We start from the raw sequence: 15211 nt of genomic DNA, 5'->3' as shown, positions 1-15211 counted from the left end.
GGGGGTGGGGGACCCGCCCGGAGGGGGCGTGGCCTCCGACGTCACGGGGCAGGCTAGCAACAGTTGCCTCGAAACCCCCGCGCGAGGAGGCGCCATAGTGACCGTAGCCCTGGAGACGGTTACTTGCCAACGGGAGCCGCCGCCGCCGCCGCCGCCGGCGTCTCCTGCACCCCCGGCCGCCGGAACCCAGCGCAGCCCCGCGGGGAGCCCGGGAGCCTCGGGGAGGCCGGGTAAGTTCCCGCGGACCCGGGACCCGAAGCGCTCCGGAGCCCAGACAGGAGTTCCGGGATGTTGGGCTGGGTTGGGTTGGGTTGGGGGGGGGGGGATTGGAGGTAGGAGGCCGCGTCAATCCGGAGTGACTCCGGAGGAAGTTTGCAACAGGTGGCCCAGGCGCTTTTCGTGGGAAGGGCTGGGAAGGTGGACTGCAGCCGCCCCCCCACCCTACTCACCCACCCGCAATCCGGGGACCAAGGAAGGACCCCCACCTGTTGCGCCCCCCCTCCCTTGTTTGCAAGCTTTCCCTAAAGGGGGGGGCGGCGGTGCTCAGGGTCCCACCCCCCACCCCGTAATTTTGGTGTGGGGGCGATTAAGCTGAGTTTGGATGGTCACCTGGACGGTGTTTCCCAAGCTCAGCAACTTTTAAGATGGATGGACTTCAACTCCCAGAATCCCCCAGCCAGCTTTGCTGGCTGGGGGGATTCTGGGAGTTGAAGTCCGCCCATCTTAAAAGTTGCTGAACGATACTTTTTTCCCCAAACTCTTTTGCTCCATGACTCTCCTGGACTCCAAAAGCGCCCCTGGTTGTTGTTGTTTTTTTTGGGGGGGGGAGGTAGATTCTCTTCTTCCCTGCCCCCCCCTTCTCCCCTTTGCACATGAGGGTGGTGATGGGCATGGGGCGGGGGGGGGGGCAGCCTGGGGGAAGACATCCTTGCATGGGGAGCGACTGGTGCCGGAGTGCGGTTTGGGTTGGGAATGACACAAATCGTGGTTGAATTGGCGAGCTGTCAAGGGATTTTCTTGCTAGGGCTGAGTCTGGTGTGGTGGGGGGTGAGGGAGGAAGGAGGAAGGAGAAAGGAAGGGAGAGGGAGGGAGGGAGGAGGAAGAAAGGAAGGAGATGGGGAGGAAGACGGGAAGTCGAAGGAAGGAAAGAAAGGAAAGAGAGGGAGGAAAGTTGGAAAGAAGGGAAAGAAGAAAAAAAGGAAAGAAGCAGAGAGAGAGAGAGAAGGAAAGGAAAGGAAAAGAAAGAAAGGAAAAGAAGGGAGGGAAGGGGGGGAGGGAGCGAGGAAAGTTGGAATGAAGGAAAGAGAAAGGAAGGGAAAGAAGCAGAGAGAGAGAGAAAGAAAGAAAAAGAAAGAAAGAAAGAAAGAAAGAAAGAAAGAAAGAAAGAAAGGAAAGAAAAAAGAAAGAAAGTAAGAAAAAAAATTCTCAGGCATTCTTGTATTGCTGTTTGTGGCTGGGACTTTTCCATTTCTGGGGTTTGTACCACCTTGGTTTCTTTTGGGGGGAGGCTGGGGAATCAAGACGGGACTTGGATTGCGGTGCAGATCCTGGTCTAATTCCTTCCAGGCAGCCAAGGGGTCTTGGCCAGAGCCGCCCAGATCTATTTAAAACATCCCCTCCCCTCTCAAATGCCAGCACTCTTCAAATCTGGCTGACATTCCTGCTGGAGCTGACTTCTGTCTGGCTTGGCGTGTCAGGACTCGCTGCTGCCTCCTCCCTCGGCGTTTGGAAGATTAGATTTCACATAAGCCGAACCTGGCCTTCCTTTTCCATTGCATGCTGGGCTGATCCTTGTCTGTATCTCTCTCTCTCTCTGAAATTGAACCAGAGGGGGAGCAGGAAAAGGACGAGCCCGCTTGGCTGGCCTCGGGATTTGGAGAACGGACGAGCTCTGGATGAGCTTTGAGCCACTTTGCAAACATTTGGAAGTGAACTTAGTGGCGTGACGCAGATTGACATGATGCAAAGAGAAGGACGGGCAGGGGGGGAGAGAAAGGCTGACGGTGCCTTTCCTGATAAAGCTACTCTCCGTTGTGTGAATGATAAGAGTGTTTATGACGGCAGAGGTTGGCTTATCTGTCCACAAGACACTCCCACAGTCCCCACCACAGACGATCAAAGCTGGTCTCGGGAAACTGAGATAATGCTCCCTGTTGTTGTTGTTGTTTTCTCTTTTGCTCAAATCTTTTTTAGTCGATTTTAGTTCGTTTTCATCCAGACGAGGAAACTGACAGATTGGGAGCAACAAGTCCCGTTTGGGCCTAAGGCTGACTTCCGCCTCTGCTTATTAACACGAGATGCAATTGTCAAGACACGTTTATGGTTTAACGTGTTTGTGGTTTACTGTTTATGGTTTACTGCTCTCAGTATGCAATTAAGAAGAGGCACATGGACAAGAGTTAAGAGGTTTAATCAGAATAGAGCTGGAAGGGACCTTGGAGGTCCTCTAGTCCCACCCCTGGCTCAAGCAGGAGACCCTATAGCATTTCAGACAGGTGGCCCTCCAGTCTTAAGTACGTTTTTCCAGCCAGTTACAAATCCATCTGGTGGTGATGCTGTCTATCCCCCATTTTTCTAGCTTACCGAGAAATAGGTTGTGGTCTACTTTGTCGAATGCCTTGCTCAAGTCTAAGTATACGATCTCCACAGCATTTCGCTGGTTTACCAATTTAATCACTTTGTCAAAGGATGAAATCCGATTGGTTTGGCACGATCTGTTTTTAACCAACCCGTGTTGGCTACTAGTTACAACCTTATTTGTTTCTAGATCTTCACAAATCTGTTTATTGATTCTTTTTTCCCAGTATCTTCCCAGGCAGTTTTTTTTTTTAAGTTTTCTAAAGTGTTTTTTAAGTGCCGTATCCTAAATGACAGGCTGGCAGCCACTTCAGACCCAATTAAGGGAAGTTTGCTTGATAAGGCCATTCCATTTAAAGAGGACGGGAGAAAAGCTTTGATGCCACACTGGAAATCCCATCCTTTTCTCTGCCCGCCCTTGCTTCATCCGGACCACAGCACCCACTTCCCTTCAATGTCCGCTGCCCCCGTTTCCCTGAGGGGCCAACTCAGCTCTTCCTTTCGTTGTCCTGCTGTGGCTGGCAAGTCTCTTCCGTGCAAAAATAGGGAAATGCAGCATCACGGCCCTGGTGTTGCAACAGGCAGGCCTCTTCCTCCTCCCCCTCCCTCCCCTCCCTTTTTTGCTTTCTGCCTTAGTAAAGTTTCTTCCAGGGCTGGTGTGGGAGGGAATATTTTCACTTTCCTGCATGGCCTGCAGTGACCTGGGTCTCATTGCTATCTCCACACTTCCTGGCCAATGTTTTTGCTTTCACTTTGTAAAACCCTGTCTGAACTATATCCCGGTTGGAGTGCCGGTCCAGACCTTGAAAGCTGCAAATTTAGATCCTAAGAAGCAGAATAACAGAAGGGGAAGGGACCCTTGGAGATCTTCTACTCCAACCTTCTACTCCAGCAGGAGACCCTACACCATTTAGGTCAGGTCAGCAACCTGTGGCTCTTTCACCCCTCCGCTGCAGCTCCCTGTCACTCAAAATATGCGTCACAACCGCCAATGTGTGACACCCGCCGGCACACGATTTATTATCTCCAGTAGGCCAACCATGGATAAATCCAAGAAAAGAAAAGTTTCAGAAGAAAGCAGAACATTTAATTCAACTACATAGGCTAGTTTTGTGGCCACTCAAGAAATAGTCAGGCACGGGAAGGGTTTTGTGGCTCCCGGTCTTTTATTTTCTGTGGGAAACAGGTCCAAATGGCTCTTCCAGTGTTTAAGGTTGCAGACTCCTGGTTTAGGTTGTTGGTTTGAGCTCCGAACTTGGCAATTTGGTTGCAAACATTTCGTCACCACTTGAGAAGACATTATCAATGCGTTTTGTATTGGGCTCGTCTGTCAGACGAGCACAAGCCAAAACGCACTGACGATGTCTCCTTGAGTGGTGACGAAACGTTTGCAACCAAATTGCCAAGCTCGGCGCTCAAACCAACGACCTAATTCCCAACCGGAGGTACTAATATTCAAATGCATTTCAATCTTATACCATGTCAGACAAATAGCTGTCCAATCCAGATCGCTGGCCGAGCTTCGGCTATTCACCTCATTTCCCTCTCCTTTTTAGGGTCCTTGGCGCTCTCTGAGCTTGGTGTCCCAAAGGTGCTTTCTCAAGAGGCAACTGGACTTACTTGTTTTTTCTTTGAAGATGTTTTGCTTCTCATCCAAGAAGCTTCTTCAGCTCTGATTGGATCGTGCAGGGGATGGAAGGATTTCTACTCCTTGCAGACAGCTGGTCATTTGCATCCTTTTTAAAGAGTCTTTGAGGCCACTTCAAGGTTTGTCTGTGTCCTCAGGGTCACCTTGGAACTGCTGAATGGACTGTGTTATAGACTGAAGATAGATTTATTTATTTATTTATTTATTTGATCGTATTTATATACCGCCCTATCTCCCGAAGGACTCATGATGTCATCAGCAGTTCCAAGAAGGCTCCACCCCCATTTGCACCACTCAGGTGACCCTGAGGACACAGACAAACCTTCAAGTGGCCTCAGTGACTCCCTAAAAGGATGCAAATGACCAGCTGCCTGCAAGGAGTATAAATCCTTCCATTCCCCACCATCCAGTCACAGCTGAAGAAGCTTCTTGGATGGGAAGCAAAACATCTTCAAAGAAAAGTCCAGTTGCCTCTTGAAAAAGCACCGTTGGGACAGCCATGACTTGGAGGACTGAGATTCTCCTTAGATTCTGAGCTTGGTAATTTTCTTGCAGACATTTCATTGCCAAACTAGATAACATCATCAGTTCTAGAAGGGAGTGGAGTTGGTTCTCAGTTTGTATTCTGGTGGCTTTGCCCTGTCAGGGTTGGTGGGGTTGGTCTTAGAGATTCTCTAGTTGGGCTGTTTACTGTTGGCTTGTTGGACAGTTCCTTGATTATTATTATTATTATTATTATTATTATTATTATTATTATTATTATTATTATTATTATTATTATTATTATTATTATTTAATTTGTATACCACCCTTCTCCCGAAGGACTCAGGGCGGTTTACAGCCAGGTAAAAAATAGCATACATAAATATAATACAATAAAATCAAAATTAAAAAAACTTATTCGAATTGGCTGATAATTAATATAAAATACATAGCAATATAAAACCCCATTAAAATCCAAATAAAACCCATTTTATGCCAGTCCCGCACGAAATAGGATACTGTTTTAACAGAATAACAGAGTTGGAAGGGACCTTGGAGGTCTTCTAGTCCAACCCCCTGCTCAGGCAGGAGACCCTATCCCATTCCAGACAAGAGACTGTTCAATCTCTTCTTTGAAAACCTCCATTGTTGGAGCATCCACAACTTCTGGAGGCAAGTCGTTCCACTGGTTAATTGCTCTCACTGTCGGGACATGTTGGTCTGTTGTTAATCTTGGAGTTAGTTTCTGCTCCTCTGGGTGCTGATTGCTGGTGGGGAGGTGGTTTTGTTCCCTTTTTGGCTCGTCGATGGTCTCTTTTGCATAGATATTGTTTATGTCTCTGTGTCTGTTGATGGCCAAGTTGTCCGAGCGTCAGGCTTTGGAGGAATTCCCTGGCGTTTTTGGACTTGGCTTGATCCAGGATGGTCATATGGTTAAGTCTGTCCATAGGTTGTAAAATTCCGACTGCTAGTTGGCGTTCGTGGACGTCTTCTTCTGCCAGTCCTTTGCCTGTTGGTCCTACATATTGGTTGTGGCAGTCATTACATTGTATGTTGTAGACGAGTCTCATTTTTTTTAATTCTGGGGCTGCTGTGACTTTTGGTTTGCTTAGCCCAGGGGTCTGCAAACTCGGCTCTTTTAAGACTTGTGGACTTCAACTCCCAGAGTCCCTCAGCCAGCTTTGTTGAAGTCCACAAGTCTTAAAAGAGCCGAGTTTGCAGACCCCTGCCTTAGGCTATTGTGAAGGGCTGTGGCTGGCTTGTCTGTGATGCTGATTCCATGTGGTTGTAGCAGGAGATGTTCTTGATGCGTGGCAGTGGTTCTATCTTGTTTGTTTGTTTGTTTAGGGCATGTATCGGTTGTGCTGTATTGGGTTGAGTCAGGCAACTTTTGATAAAGTTGTGTGGATATCCACTGTGTTGCATAGACACTCTATTTCTTTTTTCTGCTGTTCAGGCTTGCTGCAGTGAGTCTGTGCACAAATTGATGATGATGATGATACCAGTGATACCCATTGTCATCGGGGCACTTGGTACCGTGTCCAAGAATTTTATAAGATACATCAACAAACTGCAGCTTCCTGCAATAACACCAGCAGAACTGCAAAAAACCATGCTACTTGGAACATCGTACCATCTTAAGAAGGTACTTGGTTGATACCTAGGACGCTGGCAGCCACCCGTATCAACCATCAGCACCAGTCAATGCTGTTTGTGATGTATTTTTGAATGTTCAGTTGGCTGAGTTTCATGTTTAATGAATAAAGTAAATAATAATAATAAGCTTTCTTGTCAATGTACAACATACGTAGAATGAGATTGGTGATGAGAACACTCAGAGAACATCAGGAATCCCCATAGTCCTCCTCTTCCCCCTCCCCCTCCTCCTCTTCTCTTTCTCCTTCTAGCACTGCTGATGTTGCCTAGTTGGGTGATGAAACATCTGCAAGAAAACCGCCAAGCTCAGAGAGCACCTGGGACACACACACACACACACACACACACGGAAAGGTTCTCTTCTTCTGACACCATGACACCCACCCAGAACAAGTTGCTGGATTTCTGTCATCGTTTCCAGGCAGAAGTCAGATAAATGCAGCCAGCTCTCAAGGGAACGCCAGTCTTTGTCTCTGCCTTCCCCGGTGAGGGCAGTCGTAGGTCTGTGGCTGTCAGAGACTCAATTCTTATTTCAAAATTGGGGCAGCCCCAAGGGCCAGAAACCCAGAGCAAAGGCCCAGCCCTCAGGTGTCTGAATAAGGGGATGACTTCCAAAGGGCGTTAAGAAGCTCCTCCGGAACATTTGCTTTTGGGCCGCCTTGCTTGTCCAGGAGGTCCTTTCTGGATCTCACCTGGAGAGGCCGTGGCATGTAAGCCAAGTCAACCGCTCACCTGCGGTGGTGTCAAAGCATGAAATATCTCCAGAAGGGAACTGTACTTTCCTAAGTCTCTTTTGTGGGGTCCTTGGTGTCTCTGAGCTTGGTGATCTCCTTGCAGACGTTTCATGACCCAACTAGGTAACATCATCAGAGCTAGAAGGAGAAAGAGAAGAGGAGGAGGAGGTCTGTGGAGTCCTTGCTGCTCTCTGAGCTTGGCGGCTTTCTTGCAGACGTTTCATGACCCAATTAGGTAACATCATCCGCTCTAGAAGTCTCTTTCTTCCCCCTGTCAGTTCCCCTCCGCCTTTACTTGCCTATATAAAGGTGAAAGGCTCATCCTTACGACCAAAGGCAGACTTTTTTTTTTCCTGTTGGTGTTTCAGTTTCATTTTATTTATTTATCCAACTTAAGAGACCTCCCATTTCGCTCTGGAGTGGCTTTGGACAGCGTACGATGAAAACCATAGAAACCATGTGAAAATACAAAATAAAAAGAGGCAGAGAAAATGTGGATAGAGCAAGAGACCTGGTGGAGAACGGATCCCAGCCTCTTCTAAGTCAAAAGAAGGCCTTGGATGAGACTTCCTCCTTTGTGGACACGCAGCAGCGTAAGGTTCGCCTGCGTGTTTTGCAGCCTGGAGGAGTAACAGGGTTTATCACTTAAAAGCCGTTGAGAAAGCCAGACCATCTTCCTGCCTTCGCCTGGTTCCCTTCAAAGACTGCACTTTTTTTTTTTAGACCAAGCAAACCTTTGAACCTGAATGTGATTGTGCCTAAATCAAACTCTTATCATTAAGTAATTATAATTTAATACGAACACCTCTTATGGCACGTACTAACTTTTCCTTTTTGTGTCATTTGAAACATTACAGTCTGATGGGTGGCAACATTTTGGAGAGCAGGCCCTGGATTCCGCCTCTCCACGTTTCAAAAAGCCGAGTGCTTGAGGTTCCCCATTTGTAAAAAGAGCCGACTCTTCCAGGTAGCCAGAGCCCTTAGACTTATATAGTGCTTTACAGTCCTCTCTAAGTGCTTTTATATAGTCAGCCTATTTCCCCCCAACAATCTGGGTCCTCATTTTACCCACTTTGAAAGTTGGGTTAGAAGGCTGAGTCAACCTTGAGCCGGTCAGGATCGAACTCCTGGCTGTGAGCAGAGTTAGCCTACAGTACTGCATTCTAACCACTGCACCACCACTTCCTTCCTTCCTTCCTTCCTTTGCACTTAGACTTATATACCACTTTACCGTGCTTTTACAGCCCTGTCTAAGTGGTTTACAGAGTTAAGCTTATTGTCCCCAACAATCTGGGTCCTTATTTTACTGACCTCAGAAGGAAAAGTAGGCTGACTCAACTTTGAGCTGGTCAGGATCGAACTGCCGTACTGCTGGCAGCCAGCCGTCAACAGAAGTAGCCTGCAGCATTCTAACCACTGCGGCACCATGGCTCTAGACAGACAGACAGACAGACATAGTGGGTGGATGGATGGATGGGTAGGTAAGAGTAGATGGATGGCTAAATAGACAGACAGAGACAGTAGGTGGCTAGATAGATACAATAGATGGATGGACAAATAGGTACAATGGATAGTATGTATACATACTATCCATAGATAAATAGCAATAGCAATAGCACTTATTTATATACCACTTCACAGTGCTTTTACAGCCCTCTTTAAGCGGTTTACAGAGTCAGCCTCTTGTCCCTTCCTTCCTTCCTTCCCACATAGCTCTTAGCAATAGCACTTAGACTTGTATACCACTTCACAGTGCTTTTACAGCCCCCTCTAAGCACTTTACAGAGTCAGCCTCTTGCCCCCAACAGTCTGGGTCCTCATTTTACCCACCTTGGAAAGATGGAAGGCTGAGTCAACCTTGAGCCTGGTGAGATTTAAACTGCCAAACGGCTGGCAACTGATGATCAGCAGAAGTAGCCTGCAGTACTGCACTCTAAAGCGCTCCATGGCTTAGAGCCCGGGTACTTACGGGACCGCCTGCTGTTACCTCATGCCTCCCACCGACCCGTACGCTCACACAGAGAGGGTCTTCTCAGGGTACCGTCCGCCAAGCAATGCCAGCTGGCGACCCCCAGGGGAAGGGCCTTCTCTGTAGGAGCACCTACCCTCTGGAACGAACTTCCCCCTGGTTTGCATCAATTACCTGACCTTCGGACCTTTCGCCGTGAATTGAAAACGTATTTGTTCATTCAAGCGGGACTGGCTTAATTCTTAATTTTTAAATTTTGAATGTTTTGAATTTTAATAATTTTAAATTGGGTATTCTGTTTTATTGGGTCAAATTTGATGGTTTTTAAATTTTTCGGCCATTATAGAATATGTTATTTTAATCTGTTGTTTTAAAATTGTATATTGTATTGTTTTAATCTGGCTGTACACCGCCCTGAGTCCTTCGGGAGAAGGGCGGTATAAAAATCTAAATAATAAATAAATAAATAAATAAATAAATAAATAAATAAATAAATAACCACTGTGCCACCACAGATAGGTAGGTAGGTAGGTAGGTAGGTAGGTAGGTAGGTGATAGATAGATAGATAGATAGATAGATAGATAGATAGATAGATAGATAGATAGATAGATAGATAGATAGATAGAATGAGAATCAAAATGGGAGCTGGAAGGGACCTTGCACGTCTTCTCGACTCTCTACCATTTTAGACAAATGGCTCTCCAGTCTCTTCTTAAAAACCTCCACTGTTGAAGCACCCACAACGTCTGAAGGCAACTTTTAGCCTGTCAGGATCGAACTGCTGGCAGTAGTCAGTCTGTAGAAGTAGCCTGCAGTACCGCATTCTAACCACTGCTACCACTCTAGATATTTGTTTGTTTGTTTGTTTGTTTGTTTATTTATTTATCACAACAGTATATATAAGCATAAGCATGAAATAACTATACGAATTGGATACAATCAAAGGGAACATTAGGACAGGGACGGTAGGCATGCTGGTGCTCTTATGCAGGTCCCTTACAGACCTCTTAGGAATGGGGGTGAGGTCAACAGTAGATAGTCTTTGGTTGAAGCTTTGGGGATTTTGGGAAGAGACCACAGAGTCAGGTAGTGCATTCCAAGCATTAACAACTCTGTTTCTGAAGTCATATTTTCTGCAATCAAGATTGGAGCAATTCACATTAAGCTTCAATCTATTGTGTGCTCGTGTATTGTTGCGATTGAAGCTGAAGTAGTCTTCGACAGGAAGGACATTGTAGCAGATGATTCTATGATTCTATAGTTAGATAGATACATAAGAGAGAAACGGCAGACAAACATTGGATCCGTCTTACTCTCCTGAGTAGAAACTTGCCACCTTTGAGGAGGACTTGCTCCGTCCCCAACATCAGGGGCCCTAACAGAAAAAATAAAATAAATGCAAAGCCAGTGCCCATAGGGGGTTAAATTTACACCCAAAGTATTGCAGCCACGTTCAAGAGCCAAGCGAAATCAAGGCCATTCTGTCAACAGCCGCTCAGCCAGCCCGGGGCATCTTCCTAAGCCAACCTGTTCGGATTAACTGGGAGGAAAGAGAAAGCCTTAATACGATCTGGGGCAGGAGAGGCTTTGATGTAACCTATCTGATGTGCCCAAGGTGGTTGCGGAAACCCATTAACCTTTGAGTTGTCTTCGTGGTTTTGATCATGATCAGCCCCTTTGAGTCATGCGCTGGGAGAAAGTCTGGGCCAGGGGGTCTCTAAACTCGGCAGTTTTAAAGACTGGAGGAATGCTGGGAGTTGAAGTCCACAAGTCATAAAGGGGCCATCATTTCCCATGCTGGCTGAGGAATTCTGGGAGTTGAAGTCCAGAAGTCATAAAAGGGCCATAGTCCTCCATGTTGGCTGAGGAATTCTGGGACTCAGTCCACGAGTCATAAAGGGCCCATAGTTCCCCATGCTGGCTGAGGGATTCTGGGAGTTGAAGTCCACGAGTCTTTAAAGTTGCCAAGTTTGGAGACCCCTGGGCTAGCCAACTGACACACCCCCCCCGACATCTCCCTGAAAGACCGAGGTTTCTGGGTGAATCGTAAAGAGAGCACTGGTTTCCTTGGTATCTTTTGATTATAAAAATCGATGGGTTTGCAAAAGAAAACAAACATGTTATCTTGAATTAGCTGCAGGCAGAGGTGAGGCTGTGTGTGAAATGCGACCGTTACAGGTAGTCCTCGGCTTATGACCGCAATGGAGCCCAAAGTTTTTGTTGCTAAATGAGCCATTTGTTCAATGAAATTTTGCCACATTTTACGACATTTCTGGCCAGCGTTAAGTGGATCATTGGCAGTTGTCGAGTTAGTAAGACGGCGGTAAAATGAATGTGGCTTCCCCATTGGCTTTGCTTGTCAGAAGGTCGCAAAAGAGGATCACGTGTCTCTACAACCGTCATAAATGCGAGTCCATTGCCAAGCGTCCAAATTTTGATCACATGACCAGAGGGGTGGGTGGGATATTGCAAAGGTCCTAAGTGTGACAAATGGCCATAAGTCACTTTTTTTTTCAGTGCTGTTGTAGCTTTGAACGGTCACTAAATGAACGGTTGTTAAGTCAAGGACTACCTGTATTCTGAAAGAATTTCTTGCTGATAAGTCTGGAGGGAAAAAAAGATGTTTTTCTGTTTTGAGACAAAGCATTTCTGGGTATCTTGGAAGTGGCCTTCCTCTTTTCCCCTGTCCTGTTGTTCCACATCTTTTGATTGGCTGATAATTAACAATTAAGTGTGGGGTCCGAGGCTTTTATTTATTTATTTATTTATTTATTTATTTATTTATTTATTTATTTATTTATTTATTTATTTATTTATTTATTTATCGTATTTGTATACCGCCCTATCTCCCTAGGGACTCAGGGCGGTTCACAGGCAGATAAAAAGGTACATATAAATACAGAATAAAATATCAATTAAAAAAACCTATTCTACACAGCCAAATAGTTAAAAAAAGAACAATATAAATAATAAAACCCATTAAAACCCGTATAAATTTAAAATCTAATCCAGTCCCGCGCAGATGAATAAGTGTGTTTTAAGCTCGCGGCGGAAGGTTCGGAGGTCCGGAAGTTGACGAAGTCCTGGGGGGAGTTCGTTCCAGAGGGTGGGAGCCCCCACAGAGAAGGCCCTTCCCCTGGGTGTCGCCAGACGACACTTTTCTAGCAGACGGCACCCTGAGGAGTCCCTCTCTGTGAGAGCGCACGGGTCGGTGAGAGGTATTCGGTAGCAGCAGGCGGTCCCGTAAATAGCCCGGCCCTATGCCATGGAGCGCTTTAAAGATAGTTACCAGAACCTTGAAGCGCACCCAGAATGCCCGGGTACTTACGGGACCGGCTGCTGTTACCTTATGCCTCCCATCGACCCGTACGCTCTCACAGAGAGGGTCTTCTCAGGGTGCCGTCCGCCAAGCAATGCCGGCTGGCGGCCCCCAGGGGAAGGGCCTTCTCTGTTGGAGCTCCTACTCTCTGGAACGAGCTTCCCCCCGGTTTGCGCCAAATATCTGACCTTCGGACCTTTCGTCGGGAATTAAAAACTTATTTATTCATCCAAGTGGGACTGGACTGATTTTTTTAGACTTTTTAAATTTCTAAATTTTAAATTTTTAAATTTTCTGTAATTTTATATGGGGTATTTTAGGTTGGTCAGTTTGACGGTTTTAATTCGGCCATTATTGAATAGGTATTTTAAATTGATTTTTTAACTTTGTATACTTATTGCTTTTTATCTTGGCTGTACACCGCCCTTTCGGGAGAAGGGCGGTATAAAAGTTTAATTAATAAATAAATAAATAAATAAATAAATGCCACAGGTAGCCAGTGCAGTCTGCGCAGGAGAGGTGTCACATGGGAGCCACGAGGGGCTCCCTCTATCACCCGCGCAGCCGCATTCTGAACTAACTGAAGCCTCCGGGTGCCCCTCAAGGGGAGCCCCATGTAGAGAGCATTGCAGTAATCCAGACGAGACATCACGAGGGCGTGAGTGACCGTGCATAGGGCATCCCGGTCTAGAAAGGGGTGCAACTGGCGAACCTGGTAGAAAGCTCTCCTGGAGACGGCCGTCAAATGATCTTCAAAAGACAGCCGTTCATCCAGGAGGACACCCAAGTTGCGCACCCTCTCCATCGGGGCCAGTGACTCACCCCCAACAGTCAGCCGTGGACTCAGCTGACTGTACCGGGATGCCGGCATCCACAGCCACTCCGTCTTGGAGGGATTGAGCTTGAGCCTGTTTCTCCCCATCCAGACCCGTATGGCTTCCAGACACCGGGACAGCACTTCGATAGCTTCGTTGGGGTGGCCCGGTGTGGAAAAGTACAGCTGAGTGTCATCAGCGTACAGCTGGTACCTCACATCGAAGCCACTGATGATCTCACCCAACGGCTTCATATAGATGTTGAACAGAAGGGGCGAGAGAATCGACCCCTGAGGTACCCCACAAGTGAGGCGCCTCGGGGCCGACCTCTGCCCCCCCCCCGTCAACACCGTCTGCGACCGATCGGAGAGATAGGAGGAGAACCACCGATAAACGGTGCCTCCCACTCCCAATCCCTCCAACAAGATAGCTGGGGGGTGTGGGGCAGGCTCTTGATTCTTTTCTGGGGAAAGTTTCCAGCCCCAGCATCTGCTTGGAAGTGAGTTTTGGAAAAGACCCGGATTCTATCTTAATGGAGTGAAGTTTTAATTGCCTTCTGTCTCTCTCTGGAAAGGATGTGGGGGGGGGGTTAAACTTACCGTTTGCTTTTATCCCGATGAAATCTTTCTGGCCCCAAAGCAGGTTTTAATAGGTTATTCATTCTGGGGCCCTAAAGTCAAAAATGTGGATTTTCCTGAGCAATGGCATTCCTCGGAACTCTCTCTGGATACGGCTTCCTGGGGTTGCATTTAGCACAAGGAGAACCTCCCTGTAGCTTTCCTGCAAGTTTCTTTACAGTCACTTTTACTGCGGTTTCCTTTCCTTTCCTGCTCTGGATCTGCCTTTGGTTTCTTTCTAGCCAAGACGGGATTGAAAGTGGCCTTTGATTTCATGTCAGCGTGATTGATCGGCATCCAGTTAAACTGCAGCGGATGGGACTATTCCCCATACACCCATAAAATGGGGGACAATTTTTGGAAGTAGCCTGCAGATTTTGGGGGTGTGGGCAGCAAAACCTAGCTCAGGTGGAAAAGAGGAGATCAATCTCACACACACACACAAAAGGATGGTAGGTTTAACTCAAATTCTTTACCAAGCGTCTATAAATCTTATTTTCCAAAGCCCTGGAGGGCAGAATACAAAGCAATGGGTGGGAGCTTCTTAAAGAAAGATCCAACCTAAAATTAAGAAGAAATTTCTTGGCAGTGAGAATGATTAGTCGTTGGAACGGGGCTTGTCTCCAGAAGTTGTAGGTGCTCCATCGCTGGAGGTTTTGAAGATGAGCCTGGACAATCATTTGACTGGGATGATAAGATGGTCTCCTGCTTGAACAGGCATGGTGGGGGGGTTGGACTAGAAGATCTCCGAGGTCCCTTCCAAGTCTTCCATTTTGTATTCTGTGCTTAAACCTCCCTTCACTCTTGTCATTTATCAAGAGTTTTATTTATAAAATTCATTTATAAAAGAGTTTTCCAAAGCACCAGAGGGCAGGACAAGAAACAACGGACAGAAACTAATCCAGGAGAGGAAGCAACCTGGAATTAAGGAGAAACTTCCTAACAGTGAGGAAAACTCGCCAGTGGAACTGCTTGCCACCAGAAGTTGTGAATGCCCCATCACTGGAGGTTTTGAAGAAGAGCCTGGACTGTCGGGTCCCATAGATTCTTATAGGGATGCTGTCATTCAGGTGGGAGGTGGGAGTCTTGTGGGGGGGGGATCTCTGTTTCTATTCCTTGTTGTAACTTCCAGGACCTTGGGAGGAGGGAAAGGAATGAGCCTGGAGCCAGCTGCCTTATCTGGCCTCCGGAGAAGAGCAACAGCGTTGCCTTGGAGACCGGCGTTTATCACCTTCTCGGCCTGAGTTTCCCATAACATTTTCACACCTCGGGATTGGCTGGATGATGAATTGGGCTTTGGGAGGGGCTCTGTCTGCAGAGGTTTCGAGCGGGAAAAGTTAGTTCCTGCCTACATCCTCTTGCTATCCCAATCTTCCAATAAAACTGAAACGG

The 15211-nt window shown here is 47.0% G+C and overlaps 1 protein-coding gene across 3 annotated transcripts in view; it reads left to right on the top strand.

Annotated features, from left to right (window-relative positions):
* Positions 1-15211, top strand: part of RFX2 (regulatory factor X2) — a 63853-nt gene continuing 48642 nt past the window's right edge. The window contains exon 1 of one of the 3 annotated variants that reach the window (XM_058163720.1): positions 1-230. The gene's annotated coding sequence lies outside the window, so the exon portion shown is untranslated. The remainder of the gene's footprint in view (positions 231-15211) is intronic. The other 2 variants (XM_058163719.1, XM_058163718.1) reach the window with 2 other exon arrangements.

The sequence above is a fragment of the Ahaetulla prasina genome, chromosome 1 (genome assembly GCF_028640845.1).
Source record: "Ahaetulla prasina isolate Xishuangbanna chromosome 1, ASM2864084v1, whole genome shotgun sequence".
NCBI classification, from domain to species: domain Eukaryota; kingdom Metazoa; phylum Chordata; class Lepidosauria; order Squamata; family Colubridae; genus Ahaetulla; species Ahaetulla prasina.
The sequence above is the reverse complement of the archived record's forward strand: the minus strand, read 5'-3'. Positions and strand labels throughout refer to the sequence as shown.